Raw genomic sequence first — 21578 nt, forward strand, 5'->3', positions numbered from 1 at the left:
AAACCCAATTATTTCAAAATGCTTTGCAGGAACTGTTTGATCTGTCATATATTCAAACATTTTGAATGGTTAAGCATTTGATTCTCTGTGCACAAAAGCCGGATATAAATGATTTGCACATTTAAGTTTGATAATAGAAACTGGAAAGAAACACTATAAATCACTTTCTTTGTTTTAAATACATTACAAAGGAACAGCAAGGCCTTGATCTTCCTTCTTTCTCAACCCAAACTCATTCATTCATGGGTACACAGGAATGCAAAACTGAGCCATAAGAAGACAGACACCTTTGTGGTGGATAACATTTAAAAAATAATGTTAAATCAAAAATCTGGTTTTAATAACCATTTTGGCAGACCTGGGGTAGGGGCAGTTGTCATTCCTACTTGTTTGGGTAAAATCTCCATAGAGCAATAGGATAATTGGATACTTTCTATCTAATGTATTTTCTGTCATTATATGGGTACCTGGCTTCCCTTGATTGCAAACAGACAAGTGTATATAGTTAAGATTCTTGCGATTTCTGCATAAAGAATATTGTCTTCACTGCTTAAATTCTGACCCTTCAAGTTTAAGTCAAAGACAAATAAATTACAAACTAGAAATTCACAGCAAGGAACATTTTCTGCAACATAAATTACATCACAGTAAAACGCATTACACCAGTAATAATGGAAAAATATGAGCAAAAGAGCACTAGCCAACCAAGTGCTGTTTCAAACATTCTTGCTAAATTTTAGTCTGCTCATCATACTTATTTAGCACTCAGCACAAATTATTCTGGAACAAAGTGACTTTTACTCTAGAATAGAGCATCCACAAGTGGAGCTAATCCAGAAAGTTTCCCTGGGTAGACAAGCCTTTAGCAAAGGGGAGAAACCAACTATAGCTGGAAGTGATCTACTTTATAGGGGGAAATCAACACCCAAAAAAACTTTTTTTTTTTTTTTAAGCCTGTTTCTGCTGGTAGGAAAGGTACTGTTTATGTCCAGAGCACATCAGGTGAGACACAGCAATAATTATTGAAGAATTAACGATAATGCTTCTTAAAAGAAATCACAAGTTACAGTAACACATGCAATTGTAAAGATCTTTTACTAGCAAATGTGTAAATGTTTCAGTATATTTAAACACACTAGTCATCTTTCTGATGTTTATCAAATCGTTCCAATAGAGCTCTTAGTATATTTCCTGGTGTTTTTTGGTGCCTGTCTCTTAGAGATTGGATTGCAGTCTTTGCCTGTTAAGGGGAAGAAACAGAGAATTTTACTTCTTTATAAGAACACTGCAGCTCATAGACTCACTATCATGCTTGCTAACGATACATATTTTTTAATAATCTGTGGAAAATGCTGTTAGGAGCAGGAGGGGAGGAATCCCCCTCAATATCCTTTAAAACTCATGATGAGAAAGTATTTCATATTTAGCTATTAAAAGCCCCCAGTATATTTGACTATAACCCTAATCCTGCAATGGGGTGTGCCCTCGGGGAGCTCACTGCAGGATTTGGCCCTATATCCTGGTCATGCCCAGTGTTAGCTAAGCACACAAGCAAATAACCTAGGGAGAGAATGGAGGAAGAAATTAAGTAAAGGGAGGCTGGGAAAGTCTGGAGGGGAGAAGACCATTGCTGTACTGAATTTACTGACTATCTGAAGGGAAGATACAATAATATATATTCAGATTATTTACTACTACAGATGGCGCTAACAATTTTTACTTCCATACAACAAATATTTATACTATGGTAGTACGCAAAGGCCCCAATCATTATTGAGACCTGTACAAACAGAAAAAGAGAGAGCCCTTTCTCTGACTTCTTATCTAAAGAGACAAACACATAAAGGGTAGGGGATGGGGATATGCACAAAGCCAAATGAATAACATGAAGAATTGGCTCATCTTTGCTTATAGTTACGTGCATTGTAGGATTGTTTTTTTTTTAATTGGTTTTATAGGAAGGGTGTAGGAAAAGCATAGGAGAAGAATAATAATCACAGCTTGTCATCTAACTAGCTATGAGAACAAGGAGTACTTGTGGCACCTCGTTCTTTTTGCTGATACAGACTAACACGGCTACCACTCTGTAACTAGCTATGATTAGCATGCTGGCTTTTGTAAGCATTGTGGCAGTGGAGAGTTTTAAGGAGGATTTTGAAGAAGGCTGAGGTAGTGGCTGATCAGATTTTATCAGGGAGTTTTTCCCCATGCAGAAGAGGCTACCCCGGAGGAAAAACTGAAATATTTAAGGGAGAAACTGAGTGGTAGACAGTAAAGACTGGGGATGCTGGAATTCAGTAGGTCCATATATTAACAACTGAAAAATGTTTTCAGAGGTGTGATTGTCTGTTTTTGAAGGCAAAAAAGAGACTATAGATTTTGATCCTTTGCTACACATTTTGAAGGGCTCTGATATGCATTCATGAGGTTTAGAGGTAGGATTTAAATAGTAGATGTGTCAGATATGCTGAGTTGTTACGAAACCTTTGCCTATTTCTGCCCTGTGTAGTTCCACTCCCAGACTGATGCCTCTGTCTTTTTATAAGGCTCAGGTGTTTAACAGAGCATCAGCTGGCTTCCTTGTCTCTACCCTTCAGTGTGGGAAGCTGCTAATTCATTATTGCACAGGTGGGGCTGGCCCCATCTCCCTTTAAAGAGGCCAGTTACCTGCTGACAGTATTCAAGTTGCCTGAAACTGACTGACACGTTTTCACTCCACTGAATAGTATAGAATAGGTTTCCCAAACCCTTTCACTCTGAGTCATGATTATGTGAATCACCTCCCTTCTCTTTTGCAACCAGATAACATCCCTGTGACAAGCTAATTGCTTCCATGGAAAAGAAATGAGGAAAGCTTTTAATGAAATGTTTACTTCTTTCAATGTAATTTAGCAGCTGGTAACAAGTCCAACTAGCACCGGTGCTAGCTCTCCATAAAAAACCAGCACGTACTCCGTGTATCACTGTTTGGAAACCTCCGGTGTAAATTATTGAGGGAGAGCGGCAGGGAGGAGGGTTTTGAGATTAAAACTAGACCTGGTTGAAACTCACAATTTCCATTCCACAGGAAATTGGGACATTTCAAAATTGCCTTTTGTCCCAATTGGAAGGAAGAAAATAGAAGTTTCAAACTTTCCTGCAAAGCAAAAATTTCCAGGAACCTTTTTTCAGAAATATCAGCACAACCATATGAAAATGTTATATATATATATATATATATCAAAACAATCAAGTCAAAATTAATTGCTTTGATAATTTTGTGTCAATTTTTTTTATGAAATCGATACATTCCCGCAATAGTTTTTGATTTAGTTGGATCAGCATTTCCTATCACAAAACTGTTCCATCATAATTTTTTTACCAGCTGTAATTAAAACAATGTACAAATCTATGAAGAATTATGACAATTTAAGACAATGAGGTCAGGAGCCGATGGCAGCCACCAATTACCAATTACAGCCACTGGCATCTGTTAGGGAGCAATAGTTCACTATGTAACAGATGACAGATGACTATAAAACAGTTTTACTTTATAAAAAACTAACAGACATTTTATGTTTGCCTTTTACCCTTGAAAAGCAACAATTTAAATATAGAAAACTGGAGATTTGACTATTCAGAAAATCAAATTACCTTTTCAGCTAGTTCTGCAGCAGTTACATTTGGATCATATGGTATGGGATCACCAATATATGTGCGAAATTTGACTGGGAACCCTCCATATAGAGGAACTACTGGCAATCGAGAATATTCATAAAGCCACCTAAATGACCCTGTGAGTTTAAAAAAAAATTGTAAATGGTGAGCAATAGGTTAGAAGCTAGCTGAGTCCCTGAATCCAAATAATAGTTTGCAAAGTGCCAAGAGCATTTTACCAAGGCCATGACAAAATAAGTAAGACAATTTGCACGGCATAGAATCTTGGGTGGTGGTGGGGAAACAAACCCTTTACTTACCCTTGCTTTACCTCATACATATTTGATATGCACCCTTATTAATATAATAAAAAAACCAGTTACCAGAGTTAAAACAGAACAGAAGTCTCCATAGATTTACAAGTGTATTTCTGACATATAGTAGATATTGCACATATTAAAAAAATTCTGAACTTGAAGGGATACATATGGATTATATCTTACATATTTTTCCAAGTGTCCTATATCCTTCCCGAAGATTCTGTGTGAACATAGGGATGATGGGCTAATAAACGAGAAAAAAGAAGTGGTGAGGATTTGGACTACATTTCAGTCTAATTTTTTTAAAATCCTTCATCATCTCTGAACTAGAGAGGCGTTCCATCTATCACATGATCATAGCAAATGTTACCATCTCACTAAATTGAAATGAAACTGGTAATTTTTTATTAGTAAATGAAAGAAGTCATGTGTTTGTTTAGAAAAACTACAGCTAGTTATGTACCATGGGCCTGATCTAACTTAAAAGGGGAGATTCTCAATAAGAATCTTTCCATTGACTTCAAGGGGTGTTGGATAGGGTCCCAAAGTACACAAACACTAAAACAACATTGGTTATCAGCATAAAATTTAGAAGCAGAAAGAACAGATTCCATAAATAGTGCAGAACCGTTCCAAAGAGACACAATCCTGGTGGATTTTTTTTTTTTTTTGTGGTTTTGACTAAAATAGTAAGATCAAAAAATATCCAGATATATTATTGGCTGCAAAATCTTGCAGGTAGGCAAACCAAATGAAGCAAAAGTCCTAAAGGAAATTTGCACAGATTCTGCAATTTTAGAAGAACCGATATAGGTGACATGAGGTGGGGAGAAAAAAATGAGCTCTCCATCACTACTCCTTATCCACTACTGTCTGCCTTTGGTTGGTTAGCCTCCCTACTGACTGCTGATAGGGATCTTTGACTGAAGCATACAAAATAACACTCTCCTCAGTGCTGTTTCATTAGGGGCAGGTAAATTTTGCTATGCTTATTGTACAAGAAGTATTCTGGTACAGGAAGTATTTTCTCCCAAAGCTGCATAGTGGTATGAGATAATACCAGATGACATTTTATATAGGTTCTCATATATATATAACATATATAACAAATGAGATAATTGCTTTACAGATAAGTAATATATTACTTGGTTGGAGACGATCAATTGAAACACTGAAATGCTCTATTCAAATTGCTCTTGTGTTCACAAGAGCAGTCTCAGAGTTTGACAAGACTGCTGTTGTGCTTGCCACAGAGTTGTGGTTGTGTATTTTTCAAGATATGTTGCTATCTCTGTTCAGGTTTGATATTATGAAAATAAAAATGTTAACTAAGTTTGAATTTATTTATGTCACTGACATTACCCAGGGTGTAATCTGGACCATGAACAGCTGTATCTTCTCAGTTCTCTACCCTCAGGTGCCTTTTACACTGCTTTACTGTGCGAGTTACCACTTCCGGTCTGCTCACACACAGCCTCCAGCATGTAAATTACTCCCAGTTATAGTGTATGAGTGCTATAGCCAGCCACTCATGCATTACACTGCAGAGAAACACCAGCAAGTTCCCAGTCCCAGACTTTCCCAGAAATGTATGTCTTGTACTGCCCACCTCTTTCATTGACAATTCAAGCTCCTATAAAGTATGTCATTTTATTAATAGAAAATGACATGCACAAATCCCGTTATCCCAAACACACTGGTTTAGATAAAACAATAAAACAAATTTATTAACTACAAAGAGATAGATTTTAAGTGACTACAAGTAATGAGGCATAAAACTCAGAATTGGTTACAAGAAAATAGAAGTATAATGCGACCAATGCCTAACTTAACAAGCTAAGTGAATTCAAAGCCAAGGTTTCTCTCACCACATTTCAGCAGTTTTACTGGCTGAATTTCTTTCAGTCAGGATCCCTCTCCCGGTCCAAAGCTATTTCCTTTTTTCTTCAGGTGTTGTGGATGGTTAGAGAGAAAGAGGGAGATAATTTGGCGCAGCTGCTCTCCTTTCTTATAGTTCTTTCTCCTCTTTGAGGATCATCTCCAGCTGAGGTTCAGGAGACAAAGTCTGGGTTGGATGGGAACCCCCAGCTGTTTTTTTGTCAAGATGTAAATTTTCGCCCGCATCCTCTTTCCTGCCAAAGAATGGCCACTTAACCAGGTGATGGTCCATTTGATTTTGTTGACACCCAGCTGAGGCGTTGGCTAGCCTTTTGTCTCTGAGGAACTGGTTTGTGGCTGCTCCCCAGACGTGGAATGTCAGTGATACCATACAGAGCAATCTTATAACTTGACATGCAACGTTGCCACACATATTTTACAAGGACAATAATGATCAGCAAATCATGAGTTTTCAAATCATGCCTCACAGGGCATACTTTGTACAAAATTTATCATATTCTTGTTAAAGGGGTTAACATAGAGGTACAGATTGTGTGACTGATCATGACTGAGTGCTGGGTGTAGTCCCCTGTTCACTGAAGGTGCTGCAGCACAGGTTTGACTGGGTCAATCAACACGTTCCTAGCAGGGATTACTGACCCTTGGTGATAGCTGCTGGGCTTATGAGACAACTGGCTCAGTAACTGGGTGGATATATATTTGGGAGGAACAGGCAGTCGTGAAAATCTCAGAGGGTGAAGAAAGCTTTGTGACAGGCTCCTCCTGCTCAATACCTGTGCTATGTCCAATACTGTTTAGAAAGCAAGGATTAAAGGTTCATGTGGTGGAAGAGAAACAGATTGTGTGTGTGTTTTTGAGTGAGAGGCCACGAAAACAAGCTAGTCAGCACTGCTCATAGGGTAGCTGAAGAAGCACCCTCTGACACGGAGGGCAAGATAAATCCATCATCTTATAAAAAATACTTGAAAAAAACTATTTTGTTAGTCTTTGGATCCCATGTTCAAGATAGAAAATACATCTGTATATACATGCAGGAGGTGGTACTTACCACTTTTGCATCTATAGCCACCTGAGCAAAGCCTTTGCGATTACCCCACAAGAGGTTGTAGTTTTCATCACTAAAGAATGCTTCTCGAACTCCGCCTGGCGAGACACCCAATAAGTGGCCATTCTTCAGAATTTGAACACATTCTTCTCTTCCACCGTGCATCACACCAAAAATATCCAAAAGCAGTTTAATACCTGTAAGAAATATGTCCAGTTTACATTATAATGGAACTCTAGATCACCTTACATTAAGAACCTAAAAAAAAAAAAAAAGTGGCTAAACATCATGTGAAGCAGATAGGCCTGCATGTGAAAACTGAACCCCAAGCCATGATTTGTAAGAGTGACAGACCTTTTTTCCGATAGCATTAGTCTAACCTTTCACCCAGATTTGTGTGTTAGGGAATTTTGTTAAGATTGAATTGCTGATAGTCAGTGAGAACCAAAATATAAAGAGAGAAGTTAAATACCTGTCTTTGGAAAAGAACTATTGCTTAGTCATAATAACAAGGGATTTTCCTTTGTGTGCATGACTGACTGACAAAGTAAGTGAGGATGCCAGGTGTTGACTAGACTGCACATGCTCCATCCCCGCAGAGCTATTTAGCATTCTCCATCCTGGAGCTGAGCAGAACTCTTCCTTTAGCTGCTCACCCTAGCTACTGATGATTGTTGTGTTGCTAGGGATTGAAACTGAAGGCAAGGATATTGTCTTGCCTGTACTTTCAATCTCCTCACTGCAGGTGCTCAGGCAGCATGGAGGATAAGGAAGTTGTTGGACTAGATGCAGAGGGGTGAGGAATTTGGGTAGGAGACAGACAGTAGCTAGGATGGAAAGGGAGCCAAGAGGGAGGACTGAAACGGGCTGGAAGGTGGAGGAGAAGGCTGGGGAAAGGCCAGGCTGGAGGGAACAGAAGTAGAAGGTTTCAGACTAGGCGTAGAAGGATCTGTTACTACTATAACACACTCCTCACCAAAACCTGGACTGAAATGTCAAATTCCTGAGTCTCAATATGTCTCTGCTGTCAGTAAATATCTCTAAAACCCTCTGGCTAAATGTATGTCTCATTTCCCTCTAGTGGCTTGTCCACTTAAAGGATGACAACCTACTACTGCTATCAGTTACTCTGTTAGCTCAAGTGGCAGAAGTCTATGCTGTAGATCTGAAGGATCCAACCATGCTGATGACCTATGTGCAGAATTTGATGACTCATGATGAAATTTCTATTTATTTTGAATTGTGCATTTTTAAAACCTCAAGGAGTTACGTACAAAAAATGCTAAGTTTGCAAAGTCAAGCACTAATAAAGAAATGCCACACTTAAGGATGCCTCTGAAACCTTAATTTGCCCCCCACCATGAGTATACTTATGATACAGTCTTGAATTACGTGACCACAAACTATTTTTTTCCATAGGACTCCTGCCTCAGCATGTACAGGATAGACGGTACTCATTGGATAGGTAATTATTCAGTATTTTGTTTTAGTTGTGTCATCATTCAATTAATGGCCACATGACTTACTCATCATGCATTCTTCAGACCCTGCTCTGAATACAACATTATAAAAAAAGCCCGTGGAAAATTCATGGCATTGCCATTGGGGTTGGTCTCCCATAGCACCCCCTTGGGGTATGACAGTATGTTGTATACACCCAGCCTCTGGTCAGCAATGCCTGGGTAGTCAACAGCATGGGTCTGGGTGTGGGAGACTCAGCCCTCTGACTGAGTCCCGCAGAAGTCCGTTCTTTCCTGGGCTATCAAAGATCCAAAGGAAAACAACCAAACACACAACAAGATTCTCTTCCTTCAGGAAGCCCCTGGCAGGTCATAGGCCTGTGCAGCCCCCACGGGTGAGTTATTGGTAATAGTACCAAAGTAATCATTCTGCATCAGGCCCACCTTCCCCTCAGAGGGCTCCAGCAGGAAGTAATTGTTTGGGCAATCCCTGCTCTTAACCAAACCCTTCTCTGGGAGATGCTCTTCTCCCACATATGCCACTACCTGAGCTATGGTTCTCCCTTTTAGGCCATCCCACTCATTGAAGATTGAGGTGGGGTTGAACAGTCTGGCCCAGAGCTTTTCATTAACCCTCACTTGGCCAGTCCCAGGTTTGTATACCCATCCCAGGCATTCATTACTTCAGTATCTGAGTGCTGCACAGAATTTGAAGAATATATCTTCATAATAATCCTGTGAGATGAGGCACTATTATTATCCTCATTTACAGATGAGGAACAGAGTTACAGAGAAATTAAGCTCCGAAGTGTCCACTAATTTGAAGTGCCCAATTTGGAAAAGATATGGCCTGATTTTTCAGAGTATTTAGCATTCTATATCACTTTATATGTTCACAGCACAGCTCCCATTGACTTCAGTTGCAGCTGTGAATGCTCAGCAATTTTGCAAATCAGCCCTAGGATCTCAAGCTGGGCACCCAGAAAATGCAAAACACACAATTAGTGAAAAGTTTGGTTTAAATGACTTGCCCAGAATCACATAGGAACTCTGTGGCAGAGGCAGGGATAGAATCTAATTCTCCAGAGTGGTATTCAGCTGCCTTAACCATGAGACCATCCCTTCTCTTTCTGCAGCGCCCTGCCTCTTTCACAACAACCTTCCAACATCTGCAACAAATAGGGCCAGGGTCTTACAACCAACAGCCTACACAACTCTAATGCATTTTCAGAGCGTAGTCTATCCTGTGCACTGAATAAGGCAGAGGTCTTGTGGAAAAATAGTAGATGATCATGTAATTAGAGACTGTATCATAATGTGTACGCATAAGGGGGACAAAGTAAGGTTGCATGAGCAACCTTAATTCTGACATTTCCTAACTTTTGACTGCTTGATTTTTCAACCTTAATGTTCTTTTAACATAGCTTTTTTATTGTAATATCAGTAGACCTTGAGATTGACAGTACCCTGTTATTTTGGGGCTGATAGCTAAAAAAGGTCTGCCACCTTCCCAAATTATTAGATAAAGCGGATAAGGAATTATTGTATTTGGCAGTAATTAACCTGATAATTAGATGAATCAGGTTAGTATCAACGGACCAATCTTAATTTGATTTGTTTATATTTTATGTTATTGTTTTATTTTTGTTTATATAAAATTGGAAAGTTGTGTGAACTGGATGTTTCTTATCCAGACATCAGTACCTGGGATTACCAGAAACCCAGGGTAGTAACGAAGACAAATCGAATAAGCCACCTATTGGTAGTCCACACAATCTGCCCCTTTAGTCCTCACATTCAACCAAAGTTGGCTATACTTTAAATATCGATCAGACAAGACATTTTGTTAGGGCTGGTCCACACTGGGGCGGGGGATCGATATAGGAAACGCAACTTCAGCTACGAGAATAGCGTAGCTGAAGTCAACGTTTCCTATATCGAACTAAAAGTACTTACTTCGGGTCCACGCGGCGCAGGCAGGCTCCCCCGTCGACAGCGCTTCCTCCTCTCGGCGAGCAGGAGTTCCGCAGTCGACGGGGGAGCGCTTCTGGGATCGATCTATCGCGTCCAGATGAGACGCGATAAATCGATCCCAGAAGATCGATCTCTACCCGCCGAATTAGGCGGGTAGTGTGGACCAGCCCTTATAGTCAACAGCAACAAGTCTAGCATAACAAAATCCTCTGATATTATTGGCACTGACACTCTGACATGTTCAGCCACCATTGTATGGAAAGGCATTTGCACTTTCAAACTATAGCAAAAATTCTGGCTACAACCTGGGCATGAAGCCATCAGTCCTTAGGGAAATTCAACTAGTACGGAATGCTCCAGCACATCTCCTCAGCAACATGGGCTACAGTGATCACGTCAAACCTATCCTCCACTCTCTACACTGGCTTCCCATAGAATATCAAGTCACATTCAAGGTCTCAGTTCTTATCTTCAAGGTGCTCAATGGCCTGGCTGAAGACTATGGTCAGCAATGTCACTCCTCAGCACAATGAAACGTTCCACCTTAAAGGTAAAGTTCATCTGTGCAGACCAGGCTTTCTCGAGGGCTGGTCTGAGACTGTAGAAGGGACTCTCATAGGAACTAAGGACCATCACAGACCTCCCCATCTTCAGCACCAAGTGTAAGGTGCATGTCTTCCACCTTGCTTTCTCTAGCATAAACAACATAGTACTGTGTAGATAAAAAAAAAAAGAAAGAAACAACAAAAAACCCTACTGCAACAGAACGCTACACTGTACACAAAATTCCCACCCTGAGAAGAGTGTGAAAGAATAAACATGTGACAAACTACAAGCGATGTTAGTCATACCACTTAATGCATTACTGGAAGGCGCTTAGATACTATGGTGGTGAGGTCAGTTTATATGGTATAAAACAGCAGAGACCGCCTGTGCCTTCTGATGGGGGCAGGAGGGCACAACCGTAGAACAGCTGGAGTCACGCCCCCTGAGGCTGCACCCCCACCCGGAAAGCAGTGACCCCCATCTTGGAAAGCAGCAGCCCCTCCCTGCAGCTCCCAGGCTGTTCCTCCACCTCTGCTTCTCCCTGCCTGGCGCAGCTCGCAGCTCACTGGCTCAGCTGCCCCTCAGGGAGGGGGCCTGGCTGCACCATGTGACCGAGCAATCTGTGGGGGCATGTGACCCCCACATGCCCCCTCACGTGTTGCTTCTGTTGTACAGTATACTATAGTATGATGGACAAGGTTACTGTCAAGAGAGGTCTTTGTCCTACAATGAATAAAACAGCTAAGATGGATGGAATACTACCAGAGGAATTTGGTAGTGAGCAGCCCTGATCAGTGCAAGCTGATGTCTTTTAGAACATCAGTTGAAAGATACAATACAAGAAATCTTGAAATATACCTATTCCAGAAAAAGTGCTGACATACATAAAAAATTGCCAGGTAAATTCATCCCTACTGTATTACTGGTGGTTTCGAAAGATTGCTGAAAAAGATCTGGGGCTTATAGTGCATCACAAATTGAATATGAGTGAACAATGTGATGCAGTTGTGAAAAGGGTGTATTAACAGGAGTTTCATATGTAAGAAATGGGAGGTAACTGGCTCACACTACTTGGCATTGGTACGGCCTCAGCTGGATAACTGTGTCCAGTTCTGGATGCCACACTTCAGGAAAGATATGGATAAATTAGAATGAGTCCAGAGGAGAGCAACAAAAATGATAAAAGGCTTAGAAAACCTGACCTACGAGGAAGGTTAAAAAGACTGGGCATGTTTAGTCTTAAGAAAAGAAGACTGAGGAGGAGACCTGGCAATAGTCTTCAAATATGTTAAGGACTGTTGCAAATAGGACAGTGATCAACTGTTCTACATGTCCACTCAAGGTAAGACAAGAGGTAATGAATTATCTGCAGCAAAGGAGATTTAAGTGAGATATTAGGAAAAATTTTCTAACGATAGGGGTCATTAAGTTTTGGAATAGGCTTCCAAGGGAGGTTGTGGAATCCCCATTACTTGAGGTTTTTAAGAACAGGTTGGACAAACACCTGTCAGGGATGGTCTAGGCTAACTTGGTCCTGCCTTAGCACAGGGTGCTGGACTTGATGATCTCTCAAGGTCCCTTCCAGCCCTACAGTTCTATGATTCTATGAAGACCTGGCCTCAGTTATTCATGCCTTCATCACCTCCTGGTTGGCTAACAGAAATGCAATATACCCGGGCATGAAACCTTCAGCATTTAGGAAACTCCAGCTAGTACAGAATGCCACAGTGCATCTCTTCAGCAACACAGCCTACTGGGAAGATATCAAATCTGTCCTCCACTCTCTATAATGACTTCCAATAGAATATTGAATCAAGTTCAAGGTCTCAGTCCTGATCTTCAAAGAACTCCATGACCTGGGCCCAGGATATGTGAAAAACCATCTAAAGTTCTGGAATGAAGACCATGGCTGATGACTGCACTCCTCTGGCACAATGGAACTCTCAACAATAAGAGTAAAACTTGTCTGTGCAGGAGACAAAACTTTCTCTGGGGGGAGTCTGAGACTTTGGAATGAACTCCCCCAGGAACTAAGGACCATCATAAACACCATCAATTCAGATGCAAGGTGCATTTCTTTGACTTCGCCTTCTCTAATATAAACACAAAGTAACGTGTGTGTATATATATATATATATATATATATATATATGTATATATATATACACGACCTCAGATTATATATATATATTAAAAAGTCACACCCTACCAAAACAAGACACTCCGCTACACACATTTCTCCCTCTGGGGAGAGGATGAGAGAAGAAACAACATGTGACAGATATGTAGTCACGTGGCATAATGCACTACTGGAAGGCACTCAGATACTACAGTGCATCCGAAGAAGTGAGGTTTTTACCCACGAAAGCTTATGCCCAAATAAATCTGTTAGTCTTTAAAGTGCCACAAAAACAACATAACTCCTTGTTGTTTTTGTAGATACAGACTAACACGGCTATCCCCTGATACAGTGATGAGTGCAGTATAAAAACCTCTATTGAATAGAATAGAAATAGAACAGTTAATATGTACACTTGGAGGACAGATGTCTTAAGGGGAAGAATGTTGATACATATGACACATTCCTACATAAGTAAAATATAACATTTTATCATGGTGATACAGAAAGTTTATTTATTAGAATAGTTTATATATAGGGCCCTACCAAATTCATGGTCAACTCTGGTCAATTTCATGGTCATAAGACTTTAAAAATAATAAATTTCATGATTTCCGATATTTAAATTTGAAATTTCATGGTGTTATAACTGTAGGGGTCCTGACACAAAAGGAGGTTGTGGGGGGGTCACAAGGCTATTGTAGGGGGGTTGGCTATTGCTACCCTTATTTCTCTGCTGCTGCTGGCAGTGGTGCTGCCTTCAGAGCTGGGCGGCTGGAGAGCGGCAGCTGCTGGCTGGGAGCCCAGTTCTGAAGGCAGCGCCGCCACCAGCAGCGGCACAGAAGTAAGGATGACATGGCATGGTATTGCCACCCTTATTTCTGCGCTGCTGCCTTCAGAGCTGGGCTGCCCCATCTACATTAACCTTATGACCCCCCCAAAACCCGCTTTTGGGTTGGGACCCCCAGTTTGAGAAACACTGTCTCCGCTGTGAAATCTATATAGTATAGGGTAAAAGTACACAGAAGACAAGATTTCATGGGCTGTGACGTGTTTTTCATAGACATGAATTCGTTGGGCCCTATTTATATATTAAGTTTACAACTTTGAAAGTCAATAATAAAACTAGTTTAATAATGCATTCTTTTCACTTACAACAGCCTTAATTATACCAAAAATATTAAGTGGGATACTTAACAGAAGAAAGAACACTGCCTCTTCTTTATGTTAATGCCACATGCAAAGTTTTTGGAAATCTGTGAACCAATAGCTATTGTGAACTTCAGGAGACCTCAGATTTCCTCAAACATTTGAAATTACACTATTTTTGTAGTACACACTGGAAAACAATCTGAATGCCTGTGCTAATGTATGTATCTCTAGTATTAATGTATGAATTTCACCAAGTATCTTTGAATTTAAAATATTTCTAACTCTCCTCCCTTCCCTTCACCTGCCCAGTACAATGAAAGTGCTTTACCTGGTATTTTAAAGGTGAAGTGATCAGCTACTGAGTGGCAGAGTCTGCCCTTCTGGTTACATAATCTAGCCATAAAGTACAAATAGTCAATAGGAGTGGCACCATGGTAATAAACAATCAGCCCTGGTCCTTCTGGGATTTTTTCCACACCATGAAGCTCATAACCTGTGAAATACACAAAGTGCAATTAGTTTTCTACCAGTCATGCTGTGATTTAACATAAGTTCCTTACTAGATACCAGCAGGAAGTCATAAAGGAAACTGCACCAAAGATTAACTTCTCATTTGCCATGTCACTGATATCAAGGTAATGTTGATTATAAGGTGATGTTGTTACCGAAGGAACTGTGTAAGAGGGAAATAAACCTGCACAGCAAACTGTCTTGGCTTCACAATAGCTATTATAAAGGCATCTGCTCAATGGGCTGTAGCCTTTATGATTCAGTGAAATGGGGAAGGATAGGAAACATGAATATGACCCTATGACCAGAACAGCTCCTGCCTGAGAGACCTGGAGTTCTGGGGATCATGAACAAGATTGGGGGGGGGGTTAGCCATTCATCAGGGGAGGCAAAGAGATCTAGGTGGATATTGCCTTGCTTTTTACAGAAACTGGGGGTTTGGTGTGGTGAACCAGGTCCAAGAGCACCTTTCTTTGGGGCTCAAAGTGTTTGTACCACCCATTACATACTTCCCAACTTGGATGGCTGGTGTTCTACTCCCCATGAGCAATCTCAGCAAGATATCCATACCTGCACCTGGAAGGCATACAGCTGCAAAGCTAGATACCACCAGATCACCCAAGAATTGGTGTCCTTCGAAATATTAAGCTAATGCAATGGGGCACAATCTGTAAAAGGCAGTACTGGAGGGATACCATATTAGCCCTAGGACCGTTAAATGCTCCTTCTCAATTCTGTAATATTTAGTTTCTCAGGGAAAGAGATGTCAATTCAAATATAGCAGTGAGTGTTCACAATATTGAAAGGCTTAAGCATCAGTTTGGAACACAAATGTCTGAGTGAATGACAGGGCATTGACACAGAATTTTTTTTTATCATAAAAAAGACCTTGTCACACTGAACCAGCCAGCGAACTTGCTCTGGAATAGTTAAAGGAGCAGCCAGCATGGCAAAGTGGGGTAGGAAGTAACCAGCTAGTATTTGTTTGGAGAACCTGGGGCAGTGGGACAGTTGGATGTGGTGGGGCACTTGGGTGGGGCTTGTGTAGTTGTGGGCTAGATGGAGAACCACTTTTCTTTAGTGCCGTCACTTCATATAAGAGGGCTTGGATTCATGTTTAAAGAAAAAAAAATCTTGCTTACCATGCCATAACTTTCCATACAAGTCCCAGAGGCATGTCACCATTTGCCTGCCATTGTCCCATAACTTACTGGAATAATCCCCCTTTAGGTCATTCTTTCTCTTGTAAACATGAAGGAGAAGACTGGAAAGGTAGAGAACACCAAACAGAACGATATGAAATGCAAGCAGCATTATAAATGGAATTAACAGCAACAAGAAGTAGAACACCTAATCCAGATAGTCTTAAGGTACTCCAGACCAGTCAATTCTTCCAATATGTTAGTCAGATAGGTGATATAGTTTACACGTTTCTGCTCTGAAATACTGGATTGACTTCTGCTTAGAATCTCCTGTTAAAAAGAGAATGAAACAAATTAAGTCCAAAACTTCATAGTCAAGGCAGCTTTCTTAGCTTTTTCACTAGGAAAAGATGACATTATCCTTTATTCTTACTACTAGCAGAGAAGTTTCACACATTTTTATTTCATTTAAATGGTGTTCTTAACATTAACTATATAAACTAGGACTTTGATATATGGCTAATACTATGGTTACATATAAATATGTGTTATTTTTTATTTATATTAGATAGTGTCCCATTGTACTGGGCACTGTAATTAAGCACATATTAAGACATTGTCTCTGCCCCAAGCAGCTTCCAGTCCAAAGCTCTGATCCCACAAATGTATGCTTGACTTCAATAGGAATACTCATATGCTTAAAGTTAAGCATGTTCATAAGCATTGTCAGAATAAGAGCCTAAGACTACAAGTGATATACAAAATATGTTTCATGTTTATATATATTATATACATAGGTTTTTGTTATTTAAAAATAATAGATAAATACACATCAATTATACTCTAATGCCCCCAACCTATCCTTAATTAGTTGGTAATTTCTTGTAGCTTTCAAAGAAGAAGTGGGTGTTAGAGAGGGTTTTGAAAGAGAAGGTAATGAATAGTCGTAAGGTACAGTTTGGGGATGGAGTCACATACATGGGAAGTGTGGGAGATAGTTGTGAGAGAAGCAAACAAAAGAACGGACAATGCTAGGATCACTGGAAGTGTGGAGGGGCAGTTGGTTGGAGTGTGAGAATGACTGGTAGTGGGCTGGGTGAGCGGGTCTTGAGGCAGATTGGTGTGGGGGATGTTAGTGGTGTTGTGGTCAAAGACACCCACGCAGTGATTTTAGTTCAAAGACTCAAGCCTGAGGCCAGTTTATTGACATACATACCAGTGCACTGGGGTGCAGTCCGAAGACTGACACCACGAGTACCGCTCGCAGGCGGCTTTATTGCATTAAACCGCAAGCAAAGTACAAACAATACGTCATGAGTTAAGAAATTAGGGTTGGGGTCAGTCCCTCCCCTAAACCGCGAGTTAAGAAACTAGGGTCGGGGTCAGTCCCTCCCCTAAACCGCGAGTTAAGAAACTAGGGTCGGGGTCAGTCCCCCCTCCCCCTTCTCCCCTGGTACCTTCCTCATTATTTTCCGAGAATTGGGTGTTTATTTGGGTAGAGGGGCGCTTGGTGGTTTTCCCCAGGGGTGGTACTTGGCACCAGTTTGGGTACATTTCTCAAGACACGTTATTTTCCGGGGTCTTTTGGTTAAAGATTAGGGGGCGGTTTCTATGGGACGCCTAAAGAGGATCTATGATTGGCTATTTTTGCAGATAGCTGGAATCACGGAGTGGGTCACAGATCACCCAAAGGAGAAGCTGCATGACTTAAGAAATTGCATTTAGCTAAAGTTACCTATTGCTTCACACAAGTGGTTATTATATTTCATTAGTCATGAACATATTTCATTAGTGCTGCTGCTGGGGCTTTTTTTTATTCTTTCCCTCCTTGCCCCCCCCCCTCCTCTGGTCATGACCCTTGACCGAGTTTGGCAGGGAATTGTGCAGTCTAGTCTAGTTCGGGCCCTGGCCTGGGCCCTGGCCTGTACTGCTTTCTGTTTAAGGGCAGTCAGCATAACAGATCTCTGTTGGAGGGTTTATTTTGGGGCCTTCAGATTTACAGCTCTGGCTATTAAAAAGAAGCCCCCCTGCTCTATTTCCCCACAATTTCCCTCCTCTGATGCCCTATAGGCATCACTACTATCATTAAACAAAGGGGCCATAGGACAGTATTCGGATTTAGAAATGACACTAAGGTGGTCGATTTCCTGATCTGAGGGACAATATAGTGTGGGGTGGGGAACATCTGTGAAAATAAAAAGGGCTTCCGGTGGTGGTCGGGGCTGAACCGGGAGCCGGGGCAAATGGCAAAATTTACATAGACAACAAGCAACAGCCAACATTAATTCGCAACAAATTGCTAGAACAATCCAAAATAGAATGTGAAGGGCAGAAGAGGTTAGCCAACTGGGTGTAACTTGGGCGATTTCCTTAGAGGCAAAGCACGCAATGTCATGGGAGGAGCATAAGGTATGTACTTGATAAGCAGTTTGGAAGGCTTTGGCCTCTTTGTTGTATTCTATTTCTATTACATGCATTTGGTCTTGCAGGTGAGATAAGTTGGAGAGCAGAGGGAGTAGAGAAGTGAGGTTTAGGAAGCGGTTAGGGATAGGGGAAGTCCAATCAAATGTAAAAGGAACACTTGGATGGAGGGTTACATAAACCTGAGGATTAGCAGGCCATACAATAAAGCGGCTTCCTTGTGCAGTGGTTAAGTTAAGGTGAAAGGGGATAGGGATGTGGGGGTCCGATGGCAGGGCACATCCATGGCTCTTACTAAATAGTAATTTTCCCTCTGGATCTTTACCTATCGCTTCCCCTTCCCAACATGCCAAATCAAAACGTTAACCACTTCTTCAGGATGCAATTTGCGGAGGCAAAATAGCTGTGGGGGTTCCAAGGGCCATAATGACCACAAGGTTCCGATACCCACCCAGATATGTTGAGCAGCGAAATCATAGGGAGTGGTGATGAAACGGCTAGGTTTATGGGGTGGTTTAAGTTCCCATACCTGCCGGTGGATAACCCAGTCCCATAGACAATTCGCCCAGGGTTTTGGCACAAGTAAGTGCACTGGAGCCCAGGTGCCATTAATAGGTCCCGAAGCTTGGAAGGTACATGTGACAGAGTCACAGCTCCATTTTGACAATGTCCACGTATTTCTCCACTTCCACAGCTCGGGTGGCACTCCCACAGTAGTGGTAAGGGTTTCAGGCCACCGCTGATTTAAAACATCGTTTTGCATTTTTTCTAAGAGACCGTTAAAGAAATCCTGCATTTGACTACAAGCTGAATCCCAGACAGTGTCCTTTCCTGCTAAGGCAAGGGTGTTTATTAATTTTGATAGAAGGGTTTGGGTTGTGGTTCCCAGTCCTGACAGGGCATGGAGGGCCTTTATATTGGTATAGGTGTTGATTAGCCCTGCCTCAGTAAGGAGGCCTGATGCCCTTTCTAAATTTCCCAGATGTTCTTCGTGATCCTGGGCTTTGTCTATTGTCCAAATAGCGGCTGCTCCAGTTAGGCCATGTAAGGCCCCTTCCACCAAGCCTCTTTTTCCCCGATAAAAACTTTCCCACTGCACAAGCTGGGCCAGTTGAATGGCCGCTCCCTGAGAACAATTAGGGTACTGGGTAGTTATTTGGAAAGCAGAGAGGGAAATGAGAAAGTGGTGGTTCTCATAGTAGCATTTAGCACAATCCACCACTGGAAACAACAATTCCATCGGTAGGATGTGCTATACCACATTTGTTGTTCCGAGACTTGAATTTCCCTGAGGCCACGGCCAGACAGATTTGTATGGGAATTGGAGAAGACACGAGGGGGAGTAGCTGGGGAGCGGGGACTATAATGATGGGCAACCATGTTGAGCCGGGATACACCGCAATACGACACAGGCCAAACCGGAGGTCACTGATTAGCTAAAATTTAGACTTTTTCCCTTCCTACCCCAAGTTCGTCAAGGAGGAGAGGCTGAGGAATATTAAAAGTCTTATCCCCAGGCAGCTCTGGCTCCATTCTCTTTTGTCAAACTACCTGAAGATAAAACTTCCAACACTCTGTCGCAGGTAGTTTTGGCTAGCCTCCGCGAGCTATTCTTCAAGTTTTCGTAGTCTTAGTTCACTTAGCTGTCCGGCAATGAGGCTGCAAGGGAGGGGCTACTAGCACAATCACCTTGCTTGGTTGGAGGCTTTATTATGGCCTCAGGTAGAGAAGTTGTTTTCTTAGCAAGGTCCGAAGGCTTAATGGATTTGTCAGCGGACAAGAGTCCCTTAGCATGGGGCCAGGGCAGTTCTTTGCTGATGGACCCCTATGCAGACCCAGCCTTCCGGTTCCCCGCCACTTACTGAAACTAGAAGACTGGGTCTACACAAGGACCCAACACAATTTGTTAGTGCCTGGCTATGGTGTAATTTATTAAATGACTGAACATTTGAGCTAGGGCCAGCAGGGCACTGTCGGTAGCTGCATTGGGTGCTCTGGTAAAAAATTTTATGAGGGTTGAATTTGGTCTTTTGATTGGGAGTGGCCTTCAAAGGGCATTTGGCCATACTGGATCTGTGAAGCTGCACATAGCTCTTTTATAATTAGTTCAGATATGCCAGATTGTGATACAAAATTCTTAAGTAAAAGCTTTACAACAGCCCCCGCATGACATATTTTACCAATGCAAAAACTGCCGCAAAACCTCCGCCCAAGATCCTGCATTTGCCCTTTTTACAAGAAAATACCTTACTAAAACTAACACATACTTACAATTATAACATTTAAACATTTGAATAAAATTAATCCAAATATTTAGAAAGAGTTCCCAAAGCGGGAAAAGTGCTGCCTGCCCAATCATCACGTCGCTGGCAGTAGTGCTGCGCCACAGAGGAAAAGTTTTACTTAACTGCAGCAATCAAGGGTGCACGGTCATCCGGTGATGCACGCGAGCAAATAGGGCCAGAGCACCTGAGGCGCAACCGTCCAGGGAGCGCCAAAGGTGATCAGGGTATAAGGTGTACCCAGCAACACTTCAAGATTTCTATTTGTGGCTTTTTAGTTGATATTAGCCTTTACTTGCTATTTGTTACCAAAACAGATTTAAAATTTTTCATTCTCCTGGCTTTGACTACCCTGCTGCAGCCACAACTTTGGTTTATATTTAAAACAATTTATAGCTTATAAAGCATTAAGTCACCTTAAGGGTTAAATGCTAACTACCAAAATTAAACAACACTAGTTTACTTTGTTTGGCAAAAGTATTTTTTTCGGTCCTATAACCCCAAAACAACATTAATTTATCTTAAACTTATAAAACAAAAAATTATACACACCAGGAGTGTCTTTTAATAAATTTAACTAACTTTTTTATAGTCAAATGATTTCACCTATATAACCTTTTGCCTGGATTATTTACAGACACTCCCAAAGGAATGGCTGCAAAGAAACCAAGAATTTTTCTTTTAACATTTATTTATAGTTTCACTGCTTAATTTCCACCAGCAATTACAGAGTTAACCCCTCACCCCCCCCCCTCTCTTAACTTCCTTAAACTGCGGTTGCCTGCCCGTTTGGGCCCAATCCTTCTTTTCATGGGCACAGGCATTGTTTTACTATCAATTCAGCAAGGAGGGTGGGCTTTTGCTAACCCTCCTTGTAGGAGAGGATTAATTATTTAACAAAGCAATTACTATTATACACAAAGAGTGGTTAAACAACACAACAACACTAGAACACTGCAGTAAGGCATTAGTCTCCTTTCTAGGCGAGAACAATTTTCCTAGCCTCTTTACCCAGGTGAGGCCAATTCCTCAACATTCACACCACTGGGGAGGATTTATAAGGGAGGTTCTC

General features: G+C 41.4%; 1 pseudogene; it reads right to left on the minus strand.

The window, feature by feature from the left end:
- Positions 1–1135: 1135 nt before the first annotated feature.
- Positions 1136–21578, minus strand: part of LOC135873662 (DGAT1/2-independent enzyme synthesizing storage lipids-like) — a 30948-nt pseudogene continuing 10505 nt past the window's right edge.

The sequence above is a fragment of the Emys orbicularis genome, chromosome 2 (assembly GCF_028017835.1).
Source record: "Emys orbicularis isolate rEmyOrb1 chromosome 2, rEmyOrb1.hap1, whole genome shotgun sequence".
Classification (NCBI taxonomy): domain Eukaryota; kingdom Metazoa; phylum Chordata; order Testudines; family Emydidae; genus Emys; species Emys orbicularis.